The following is a 12,938-nucleotide window of genomic DNA, read 5'->3' as shown; positions in this document are numbered from 1 at the left end:
GACCCACCGGGTATCGACCCGCACAGGAGTTTCTGCAATGCGTCATAGGAACACGGGAATTCCTGCGACTTACACTTGCCCAAATCCATGGACTCGAAGTCGAACTCGCTCTCAGGCTGGAAGAGAAAATAATATTTACGGGTGGAAAAATCTATTCGCACTTGTGCGAACGTCAAGAAATCAACACCCAAAATACACGGAACGGGGCAGTCATCTAAGACTAAAAACCCAAACTTCCAAGAAAAGGAATGTATCTTAATTCCCAACACGCAGACCAGCGAGAGAACACACGATTCCCCGTTCGCCAGCAGACATCGTTCCTCCGTTGTCTCGACGGTATAAGGCAGGTTCGATCCTTTAATAGTATCCAAGACATCGCGTCTTATAAAGGATCGAGAGGAGCCGGAATCTAACATCGCTGGTAAACAAAAGTCCCCAATACGTACAGTCACGAAGGGAGAGGGCCGCGAATCCCTAGGAAAGAAAACTCTGCGAGGTGGACTTAGATTCGGCACTCGGGACCCACCACTTACTCCCGCGCGCCGAGATCGTTTCCCGAACTTCCGGGAGCCCGCCTCTGGTGAGGCCTAGATGGACAGTCACGCAAATTATGCCCAGGAGCTCCACATCCCCAGCATCTGCGTCTAGAATCGGCCGTGGCAGCAGTTGTCTGGCCTATTACCATACCACTTGCAACCGGCCGGGAGACACACCCCTGTTGAGCGGAGGCAGCCGTCCGCTTACGCTGGTTCTCGACCGCCACTGCTTCCGCTACAGTAGTAGCGAGCGAAAACAAATCTTTAATAGACTCGGGCCGAGTTGCAAATAACAAATACGATTTTACCTTGGGATGTAAATTCTGCAGCATACGCTGCACTAACTGAGCTTCCGAGCCAGAAAATCCTAGGATATCCGCCGCTGCCACCACTGACATGACGTAACTATTCAGATCTTCCCCTGGAGATTGGAACCTCTCCAGGACATGCGACGCTAGAAACCGTTCCTTCACACGACAAGGAAGAAACGTGGAAATTATTTCCGTTTGAACCAGTCCCCAGCATTGGGTCGTCCCTACGTGTGCTCCCAGGATTTGCGTAATCCTTCCCGACGTTCTGCTAACCAGAAGCGCCATGAACTCAGAATCTGAAACCAATTTTAGGTCAAAAACCCCTTTTGCCCGGATCAAGAAAGTTAAAATTTCTTCCGGGTCTGTAACAGACAGTACCGGAATAGCCGAAATTAATAGAATCAAATGCTTGTGTATAGTCTACAGATATGTTGTAAATATCAATATTAAACTCACAGCATTTTTCATAGATCTGTTTAATTATAAATATGTAATTTATTTCATGATGTGTATTTGTACCAACCGTCTTACAGTGCACACAATTTCACCTTTCTCTTCACTACATGTTTCGGCACTAATGTGCCATCTTCAGGTGTGGTTTTATTTACATCAAACCATTGCACTGTATGCCATCATGGCTCCTTTATAAAATGATTAAAATGTAAATTTGTCGTGTATAATAATAAAATTTATATATTAAAATTTTTCAAGATTTATCATCTATATGTCGCACTTCAAATTCGCGAGTTATGTCAATCCTTTCATATGGGAGTACTCTTCCTATATTCTTGTGTATATTGTGTCCTGTGTTGTGTCCTTCCCTTGTGACTGCATGCGTTATGTGATGGCATACAGTGCAATGGTTTGACATAAATAAAACCACACCTGAAGATGGCACGTTAGTGCCGAAACATGTAGTGAAGAGAAAGGTGAAATTGTGTGCACTGTAAGACGGTTGGTACAAATACACATCATGAACGTGAATCAGTGCAACAGGACGCTAAAATATAACATGTTATCTATTGTTGATCTGTTTGGCCTGAATCCCATTTAACAATCATCCAATTTACTTTCTATAGTAGCTACCAGTCTATTATTTAGTAGAGTTGCAAAAATTTTATATGAGATATTTAATAATGTTATTGGTCTGTTATTATGACATGGCAAATTACCACCTTTTTTATGTATCGGTGCTATGATTCCTTCCCCCCCTAGTGCAGGGATCTCTTCATCCTGCCATATCTTCAGTATCAGCTTATGTGTCCTTTGTTTCAGTGTTCATCCACCAAATTTAATTAACTCTGGGGTAATGTTGTCTGGTCCAGCAGCTTTATTGATTCTGAGTCTGGTGATTATTGTACATACCTTGTCGTATGTTGGAGGTGCAGTATAGAAGTCATTATCACCCGCTGAGTCATCCGTAATATCAAGGATTTGGTCTGTTTCTGCCAAAGTGAACATTTCAATAAAATATTCCTTCCATCTTTCTAATACCTTCAGTTGATGCACTATTAAATTCCCATCAGCATCTCTACACATCCTTGGCAATGCACTACTGTGTGTTTTCATAAATCTGATGTCATTAAAAAACTTCTAGTTTCATTCTTACTATGATTTTCCTCAATTTGTAGAATTCTGTCATTTAAACGTTTCCTCTTTTTATTTCTAGACCCTCTTTACTTTGTTTCTTTTAGCTTGACACTTCTCACAAGTAACTCTCGTTCTGCACTGTAGGAGTCTTTGTCTTGCTTTATTTTTATTTTCTATTGCTCTCCTACAATCATTGCCCCACCATCGTTTCTAGGTACCTGGACTTGTGTTCCTACCACTTCTTCAGCTGTTGCAACGATTTTTGACCGAATGGATTCCCATTCTTCATTTACATTTGAAAATTCATTTACTTCACTCAGTTCTTTGTGTAATACGGTTCTGTACTGTCTCTGTTTTTTGGAGATAATTTTTATGCGTTATTAAGTATTTATAACCCACCTCTTGCTTTGGCCTTGCCCCCCCCATTTTTATAGTATTTTATGAAAAGGAGCTCTTTAATTACGTATTTTTAAAGAAGAGGACTATGTTCTGAAATATAACACCATGTAGTCCATTGGAAGTCTATCAACGTTTTGGAGGAACATACTGCCTCCATCTTCAGGGTTTAATAAGCCAAGTGAGATACCAGTGTGAAAGCAGGCTCAGTAATCAACTGACTGGAAATTTTGGATTATAGATGAGACAGGAAGGAAGTGGAAGGGTGGACCTCGGTTCCTGTTGGTTCGCTGAGGAAAACAGAATGAAACAGCTGGGCTGTCACATGACCACTGAGGCCTTGAAAATGGTCGATTTTGCTGGTCTGGGGAAAAACATAATGTGAGAGAGAGGTCAAATGCGTTAAGTTGCGTGCATGGGGTGGGAGTGGAGGGAGCAGAGGTAGTGGAAGGAAGCCGCAACATCAGGGTGGAGGTCCCACAGAGAAGACAGGTCAGCACTCACATGATGGAGGAGTTGCATCCCAGATGATAGGACTCTACATAACCACTGCTGTGATAACCTCAGATCTTACATACTTGTTTTTAGTTTAGTTTAGGTTAGTCTACCATCAAGAAATAACTGATACATATGATTGTATGTAAATATTACCATTTGTTGACAGGTCTGGAGAGGCAACAGTGAAGAGATGGCTGTCCCAACCAGCAAAGAATGTCATACTGTGTAGGCCTGAGGAAGCAATGGTTTAAGTGTAACCCTCTGTTGCAATGTTACTGATTACTTTTTTGAAGGAATCTGCTGCCACATATTACAGCAGTGAGCATGGATTGTCAGTAATGAATACCATTTTAACAGTGCTGTGTGCCTGGACCCAGAACATTCTTCCCCACTGCACTGCATCCACAAGGAGCCCTTCAGACCAAGAGTGACCAACAAGTTTCTCTACCCCTCTGTTACTGCACGTGTGTGCTGTAGGTGAGTGTCTCTTGTGCTGCTACATTATGGGTCAGAGGGTGATCGTGAATTGGCAGATGCACAATGTATTGAGATTTAGAATCTGTATATGTGTCACTGTTCCTCTATGTTGGCGATCCAGGAATGGTGTCAAGGAAGCAGAGCTGTTCTTAGGGATGAAGGAGGTAGTGTTGCTGAGTGAGTGAGGATCATGCAGTGACTTCCTCTTCAGCTGTGCACCACCCATGAGCCACCCCTGTACTGAAGGTATGTGCCACGTCAGATACAGCTGGGCCCCATGCTCAGACATTAGGCAAGGGTACGATCAGGTTGCGTTGCTTCAGAATCTTAGTCAGTAGATGTGCTTGTTTGTCAGAAAATTCACCTTCACATGCCCATCCTCTTTCCACAAACTGTGTACTGTAGGGTGATGTTAGGGTTGGGGCAGAGCATGAAATTAGAGAACACCAGACAGGGGTTACTGCTCAGAGTGACTGGCCAAGTTTCATTAATTGGGGAAGAGTTGATCTTGCTCTGGGAGCCTGATAAACAGAGCCAAGAAGTTATGGTCAGGTGCTTCCGCGTGTGCAGAAATGAGAGCAGATTGTTGCTACATGGAAATTAACCTGTCCATTGTATACTTGATATTACAGAGGGTGCAATGGACCCCAGTAGAACCACTTGGATGGCCCAGGAAATGTTAGTGACTTCCAGTCTGACAGTAGGGCCCCATGAGGAGCTCACATCTGTGCCTGGTTGAGTGCTGGCCCATTCTGGGGATCACAAGCTGACAGAAACAGTCTCAGCCAACCAAGTGCAGATGTGAGCTCCACATGGGGCCCTACTGTGAGGTAGAAAGAAACTAAACGTGCAACATAAGTAGAGCTAGAACATCATCTGCTGAGTCACCACAGTGGATTAGTGGTTAGTGTACTGGCCTGGTAATTCAGAGGTCGTGGGTTCAAACACAACCACTGCCACTGACCTTTATTGTGTTGTATGGTATGTTGCAGGTGACTAGGTAAATTTATAAGGCTCTAAATATAATAATATGCTTTATATTCAGCTGTATGAGATTTAACATCAATAAATGGGCATTACTTTTTTTTTTACCTAACTCAGTTGTTCACCATTTACTATATACCAGATGCAATTTTGTATTGGTTATTTTTACATTCTCAGCACATGTGTAGGTTTAGAACTTTGAACATGCAACAAGCAGTTGCAATAAATGCTGACTATCATGGAGAACATGTGAGATGAATAATTGTTCTTGGTATTTCTTGTCATGTGCTTTATTTCATGGAGGATAATAAAAATTAATGAAGGTTTTTTATTTTTGCTTTGCAGGGAGGATGATGAGAGGTATGAGAGTTTTCGCACTGGAGAGGATATGTCTGGGGTGCCTGGAAATTTTATTTTCTACGAGATAGTATGCACAGGAAATCTCAACATTTTCCAGTGTCCATTGCAGCTGCTTCTCCTTTTCCCTTCTATGCACAACCTTCAAAACATCATTTCTTTACATTCCTCAACACACAACTTTCAGAATTTCCTACATTCTTTATGTGTTTCATAACTTTAAAATGAAAAGTGAATGTTGTTGTAAAGTTCAATTTATATAACTGTGTAGCTTCAGTAACAACTTGTTCAAATGTAAGCATGAAGACAAGTGAAGCATTTGATGAGTAGCGAAGCGAAGAAGTAAAATGGATGGAGAGTAATAACTGATGAGCAGCACTGGAAAAAGTTGAAGAGTGTTTTGCGCACTATCTCCTGAGAAATTAAATTCCGTGCTGGGCCCACACATGTCCTCTCCAGGGCGAAGCTGTCCATTAGCATCCTTGTGTTCTCCCAAGCATGTGAACAGACAAAATAAAATCAGTAAAGTACCCCCAAATATTACCCCCACCTTAAGTCACTTTACTCTATACAAATAGCTTAATGCAGTTTCCTTGTATCCAGTACAAGTAACTCAGAATGGGGGCAACAAGCTGCTCCAAACCAAAGTACTGTAAGAAAAGTTTTACAAATAAGCATACCCTATTTGAATAGTGCCAAGCACAGTGATCCCAGTGTTAAGTGTGTGTGGCAGAAAGGTAGTCTTGGTAAAAGCCAAGCTTCAAATCTCAGTTACCTTTATATTCTGTCAGAATGAAATAATCTACTTAGGGTAAAAAAAAAAAAATAAAGGTATCCCTGAAACGGGGTGTGGAGGCCCATAGGGTTGTGAGATGTTGAGGTTCCCACATTTTCTAGACAATCAGCTCATAGATGGAGGCAAGGTTGTCAGCCTTACGCGCTGGCCACCCTTTAACCCCAGGAAGATTCCTGTTACTCATTTCTGCTAGAGGCTGAGTCGACCCCAGGGCCATAGTGCGGCTAGAAGGTCAACGGAAAAAATCCAATGACCTCATCGGGACTTGAACCTGCTACCTTCTGACTCGTAGCATCATGCCTCAACCAACTACACTACCGCATGCCCCCTATTTAGGGTAACAATTTTCTGTGCTGTGATGTCCACTTCTGAATTTTGAAACGTCAAAATTACAGAAATTTATATAGCAGAGGAAAAAAGAACAAACAGCAATCTACAGTTTTATCTTGAAAAGAAAAAAAAATGAGTGTCTGGACCATAGTGGCATGGCTTTACACTGACCACTCCTGTCTGTAAGTTCAGTGACATTACTAACCGACCTTTGAGCAAGGGCTGGAAAATTCCCAGCGCACCACATGCCCAGGTAACCAAAAATTTCACGTTGATGCTTGAGAGTTAACTGTGCATGACAGACTTCAGTGACATGCCTTTCTTTCTCCTAATTTCATTTTCAACAGATGTCTTCTCAAAGTAATTAAATACAGTATTTATTGGTATCATGTTTGCTAACTAATACTGAAACACTTCATATGTTATGTTTCAGTATACTGGCATTTTCTGTAATGTCCAAATGCTGCTATGTTGCACAAATTTGTGCATGTGTTCAGCCTGTAGCGTGTAAGAAGCCCAATCCCTAAGCATTCAGACATGTTCTGCTCCTGCTCTAAGCCATCTGCTATGCTTTCCAGTCATGTGTCAACATACTGAAAATTAGTGTCTTTTGCTACACTGTAGCCGTAAATGTACAGGTGAGCGGCTATAAGACACAGTGGAGATTTCTCTGCGGCCAGGGCCATACAACAGTGCGTGTAAGTTCAAATTAAAATTTCTGTTAGTATAATGAAGCCTGTTAGCACATGTTTGCCGTGAGAAAATTCAAAGTTTTGGTCGAAGGCAAAATGTTTCTGCCAAGAGAAAAGGTGTGCCAGACATTGTACAGCGTATGTGTAAATGAACCTCCTCTCCCCTCTCAAAAATACTAGTGTATATCTAGGTGTGTTTGCTGCTGGCATCTGTGTATGCAACTGAGCATAGAAGGGTATGTTCTTAGAACGCTGCAACGAGGTATGGATGCGATTGAGACGCAGTGTGAGCGCTGGAACAAAAGAAATGAAATTTTATGTCAAGAGAGTTTATAGATCGGTTGAGTGTCATCTCGTATTGAACTGAGAAGAACCCCCTTCGTGAGTCATGTACAACTTATGTATTTTTTTCGGTAAGAGGATTAGATATATAAATGACCTAAGTCAATGCCTTCAAACATTTATTAGAGCATGTCCTTCATTAAAAAGTGAGCGATTAAGCTCTAAGATGAAATGTACCGTCCACAGAGCAGTATTTATGTCTGCAGTGTCCTATGCATGCCTTGGGATTTGCGGCAAATACCCACGTTTCGAAAGTGCAGCACTTAGAAATCAAGGTTCTACGCAACAACAGCAATATCCCAATGCGTAGAGCTGCCAGCAACCAGAAGCCACAGAAGATCGTGAAAATGAAAGTGTTCGGAATACTGAATAAGGCGAAGCCCAACAAAACACACGGCTTAAATTTTGCAGCGGTGTGTATGATTGTTGAGGTGACTAAATTGCCGGTCTAGCGTGAGCTAATGAAAATAAGGCAAAATCTGTTGTGAATTGACAGGGGGCTTATATATATTGCCAACAAGGCCATGTTCAGTATATGCATATAGTTGTAGAGGCCGTGACATGTAGTTTAGAGGAGGATGGACGAAATATAGGAATTAATTGACTGACAAGTGAGGAGNGGGAAATATGTGCGATATCAAAATAACGAGATATTTAACGGAGGTTTGGGGAAATAGGACTAAGATCTGGTCATGAGAGTCTGAATGGGCTCTAAATTAAGAGAATGTGACTGGCCAACCATCAGTCGTAAAATGACTTTGAAACGAAGCAAGTAGTAAAAAGGAATTTTGTAAAGGTAGAAACGAAGCGGTAGGATATGTGGAAGACTAAGTAATATCGTTGTCATAACCATGGCGGTCCTTTGGTGAGGCACTGGCGTATGGTTTAGAACAAGGGTCTCCAAACTACGGCCCGCGAAAGAGTTGTGCAGAAATGCGCCAATTGAACTAATTTTCCAGTGAGTACTGGTAAATGTGATATCGAGCTTATTGACCTGACATATTATACTGCAGTTCGATGGCTTAGCTGTGGAAAGGTTCTTTCGCGCTTCTTTCAGCTCATGAATGAAATTGATATATTTCTTACCGAGAAAAACATCACGAACCACTTTTAGCAGATACCGAGTGGCTTTGGAAATTAGCATTTTTTGCTGATCTGGTGAACCATTTGAATTTCAAGTTGCAGGGTGAAAATAACTTAGTCTGTGATTTATTTGCACTTATCAAGGCATTCANAGCCAAGTGAAAAATTGTAACTTTGTTCATATGCTATACTGTGCAGAGTTGCATAAAAAGGGTGAAGCAGAATTTCCTTCCTCGTTTGCAAATTTAGTAATTTCAGGTTTGAAAGAACAATTTCGGAAGCGATTTGCTGATTTGGATTCCAGTGCACAGGAAATTTGATTGATTCAAAATCCGTTTGACTGTAATGCTGCAGATGTCCCAAGTCAAATTCAAATGGAAATTATTGAACTTCAGGAAAATTATCATATTAAAGACAAATACAGTGAAGGAAATTTGATCGAATTTTATAAATTTCTGAGCTCTGTGTAACCGTACAATGCAAAGGACCACAACGTTTTGTTTACGTGTATCGGTACTTGTCAATACATCAAAGCGGAGGTAATACCTAACACCGCACTCAAACCAGAGGCACCTGAATCCAATTGGCACTAAGGGAAGTCATGCCTCCCTCCTACCCGAGCGGGTGTTTTGGGACGAGAGAGAAATTCTAAAGAACTAACAGCTTGAGTGTTTCCTTACGCAGATCCGAGAAGGTAAAATTTATGACGGGTCACAATCCCCGGACTGAAACCAGACCAGCCCGACACTCTCCCTACTTCTACAAAGAGCCCTATGCTCTAATAAAAGAGAAATCTGTCCAAAAGACGCTGGAGAGACCCCTTTGTCACGCAGAGAGATGACCCTCTGACCGGTCATAACTCTCCAGATGTTAAACCCCGCTTTTAGAAAGAAGCGGCGAACTGTTTCAATAGTCGAGGAAAGGGACCAATTTTCAACACCCGATTGGTCACGGCAGTCAAATGTTTTGGGAATCCGAATATTACCCGCTATCTTGTAGTGGAGACCTTCGGAATACTCTTTAGCGAATTCCCCTTCATTCAGGTTCTAAATATCATACAATAACATTTTTCGGTGCAGCGTAATGAATGTGACAATTTAGGCCTCAAATTCGTCATGGACCTACCCTTAAAAGACCGTGAGATTGAACCCCCTTGATCCACCCCGGGTCAGAAAGACTGTGAAAGAGCGTGAACCCAACTTTCGCCGCGAAACAGCTGACCATTGGAGGAATGAGAAACTCTATCGAACCCTCCCCCCTATTGTCTAAATCCAGCCAACCCGGAGATTTGGAGGATGGCAACGAGGCGTTCCTCAAATTTTCGCAGGACCTCTGAATCTGCAAAAACAGAGGGGGAATTCTTTTTCGAAAGTCTCGTAACAACAGTTAAACTCGCCGGACGCGGAGCTAGCCCTTTCGATCGACTGTTAAGTGAAAATCGTGTTCGAAAGTTAAATAAAAAAAATATATATATATATATTGAAAAAGAAACGCGAGTGCGAACTGGTGACCATCTCAGACCCCACACACGCAGTGGTAGCGGTAACCTGTACAAGTCCCCAAGTGCTACGCATTAGTGCTAACGGCGCAAAGTGACAAGGCTTANTAGTGGAGACCTTCGGAATACTCTTTAGCGAATTCCCCTTCATTCAGGTTCTAAATATCATACAATAACATTTTTCGGTGCAGCGTAATGAATGTGACAATTTAGGCCTCAAATTCGTCATGGACCTACCCTTAAAAGACCGTGAGATTGAACCCCCTTGATCCACCCCGGGTCAGAAAGACTGTGAAAGAGCGTGAACCCAACTTTCGCCGCGAAACAGCTGACCATTGGAGGAATGAGAAACTCTATCGAACCCTCCCCCCTATTGTCTAAATCCAGCCAACCCGGAGATTTGGAGGATGGCAACGAGGCGTTCCTCAAATTTTCGCAGGACCTCTGAATCTGCAAAAACAGAGGGGGAATTCTTTTTCGAAAGTCTCGTAACAACAGTTAAACTCGCCGGACGCGGAGCTAGCCCTTTCGATCGACTGTTAAGTGAAAATCGTGTTCGAAAGTTAAATAAAAAAAATATATATATATATATTGAAAAAGAAACGCGAGTGCGAACTGGTGACCATCTCAGACCCCACACACGCAGTGGTAGCGGTAACCTGTACAAGTCCCCAAGTGCTACGCATTAGTGCTAACGGCGCAAAGTGACAAGGCTTACAGGAGTGTGTAACCAAGTAACGACAACCCGTTCATTTGGTAGAATCCGAGCTCTCCCGTACCGAGTGTAGTAAAGTAACAATCTGAGTTGTATCTTAGTGACGCCCAGATTACAAACCAATAAAGGAAGTGGTGCTAGGTGTCTGTGTGTCCAGTGTGTTCTTTTCTCCTCGTCGGAGTAAGGCCCTAAACGACCTGAGCCAGAGTCTCACGCCACCCACAACTAGCCCGATCACCATCAGCTCCCACCCCGTCCACCTTTTCCCTTCCCTTCGCAGCTGTACCCACTGTTGCTGGCGCCCATAGACAAATCAGGCCAAGTCCCGGACCTGATACCCCCTTCCATAGTGAAGAGAAGTGGTGGAGTTGGAGAAGCGGTGGAGCCAGGTAAAGCCGACCTAGCTGCAAGCTCAACGACGGCAGCGGCGAGAACGACAAGAGAAAGGAAGAACGGTAAAGAGTAGCGACCAACCGGTGTGGCTTGAAGCCTCACTGGGTGGGACGGTAATCTCCAAATTTAAAGAACTTTGCTTGTAAATTTATCTCCATTTTTTGGGACATCATATCTGTGTGAACAAACTTTTTCCCAGATGAAGTACATCAAGTCGAAATATGGCAAATTTATCCAATGACATTTAAAGTCGCTACTTGTGATCAGCGTTTCAAAATTTGTACCTCAATTTAATCAGATTTTAAGAATGCAAATAGAGATCCATCTTTCACATTAATTGTTTCATTATAATTTGTGATAAACTGCTGCTGCTGTCTGTTGTCATTAATATACGATAATTTATTCTCACGTACTTTGTATTTAGTTTATGAAATTCTGTGCTTTCAATAAAACTCATATACCTAGAGTTGTTAATTTCTCATTTTATCCGGCCCGTTTTGGAGACCCCTGGTTTAGAAGATTCGTGGTTCGAAGACATGACTATTTTTGTGAAAAAAAAGAAAATAAATTTGTTCATATAGGAAGCAAGTCGTACTATATGAGGAAGCTGAAGGTAACAAATGTGTATAGATCTGGTGGTACGTGGGTAAGACATGGGAGTAGTATTGGGAAGGTACCGGGTTCGAGACCACAGTGTCTTTTGTCAATAGAAATTGAAAAGTGAACAAATAAATACGATTTTTCTGCAGCTATAAACCAAGTCGTAGATTATGAGGAGGATCGCAGAAAGCTGTAGCATGCATGCTCTGGTGGTCTAGCGGTAAGGCACCAGCGATGTAATGGAAATGTCCGTGGTTCGAGACCACAAGGATTTTTGTAATGAGATTTTTCTGGAATTATATAGCAAGATGTAACATAAGAGAAAGACTAAAGGTCAAAATTTTCCGTGGCATTTGTGTCCTATTGGTAAAATACTGGCGTAGTAATACGAAGTTCCGAGGTTCGGAACCAACGAAAGTTTTATAAAATACAAATGGAGTTAATAAGATTTTTGTGTAATTGTAACAATAGATGTAGCTTAAGAGGAAGATTAAAGAAAATAAATTTTAGTGGTGCTGGTGGTCTAGGGGTTAGACATCAGCCTAATGTTCAGAAGGTCCCTGGTTCAAAACCAGTAAAAAGAAAAAGAAATTAGGAGATAGGGTAAAGGAGGAGGCAGAGATAGAGGGAGGGACCGGGGCGATGGAAGATTTCTGGTTTTTGCGGCCGCTCATTAAAACACTCGCCTAAGCGGGTATAGGCTTTCATTGGAAAAAAAATTGCCCCACCTCCGCCCCCAACCACCCGCACTTAGGGGTGACTTGAAGTTATTCACTTGAGACCAAACTAATTCCGTGAGATTTAACAAGAACATGTTTAAAACTGCAGCGCCATCTGTGGGCTTAAACCTCATGGAAAGCCACGAAGTGTAGTTCAACTGTTGCATCTTAGTATCTTATTGGGCTGTGCAAACCGTTCCTCTGAAGAATTCATTTTACAGGGTAGGGCAAGAGGTACTGAGGATTGAAGCGTGGGACCCCACCCTCAACCACCCTTATAACCACGCAGAAAGTTAATCACTTGATACCAAACTAACTGAGCGAGAGTTAACAACAAATTTGAAAAGAACTGCAGCACCATCTGTTGAACATTACAACATTTGTTCAACAGATGGCGCTGCAGTTTTATTTCATATTTGCTTAACTCTCGCGGATTTAGCTTGGTCTCAAGTTATTAACTTTCTGCGTGACCCGAAGAGCGGTCGTGGGTACGGTCCCACGCTTTGCCATCTGTGGAGTAATGTACAACAGATAGCGCTTTTTATTATTTCATATGAATATGAATACTATGTAAGCGGTCCTATGTTTCGCCATCTGTGGAGTAATGTTCAAAGACGGCGC

At 42.3% G+C, this 12,938-nt stretch overlaps 1 long non-coding RNA gene across 4 annotated transcripts in view; it reads left to right on the top strand.

The window, feature by feature from the left end:
• Nucleotides 1–5,998, top strand: part of LOC111866132 — a 14,013-nt gene extending 8,015 nt beyond the window's left edge. For 2 of the 4 annotated variants that reach the window (XR_002843103.2, XR_002843100.2), the window contains 3 exons: nucleotides 3,498–3,808; nucleotides 3,930–4,054; nucleotides 4,441–5,131. This is a non-coding gene — a long non-coding RNA (uncharacterized LOC111866132). The other 2 variants (XR_002843101.2, XR_002843102.2) reach the window with 2 other exon arrangements.
• The last annotated feature ends 6,940 nt before the right edge of the window (nucleotides 5,999–12,938 follow it).

This window comes from Cryptotermes secundus, unplaced genomic scaffold, assembly GCF_002891405.2.
Source record: "Cryptotermes secundus unplaced genomic scaffold, Csec_1.0 scaffold318, whole genome shotgun sequence".
NCBI lineage: Eukaryota > Metazoa > Arthropoda > Insecta > Blattodea > Kalotermitidae > Cryptotermes > Cryptotermes secundus.
This window is presented reverse-complemented; position numbering and strand designations above follow the sequence as displayed.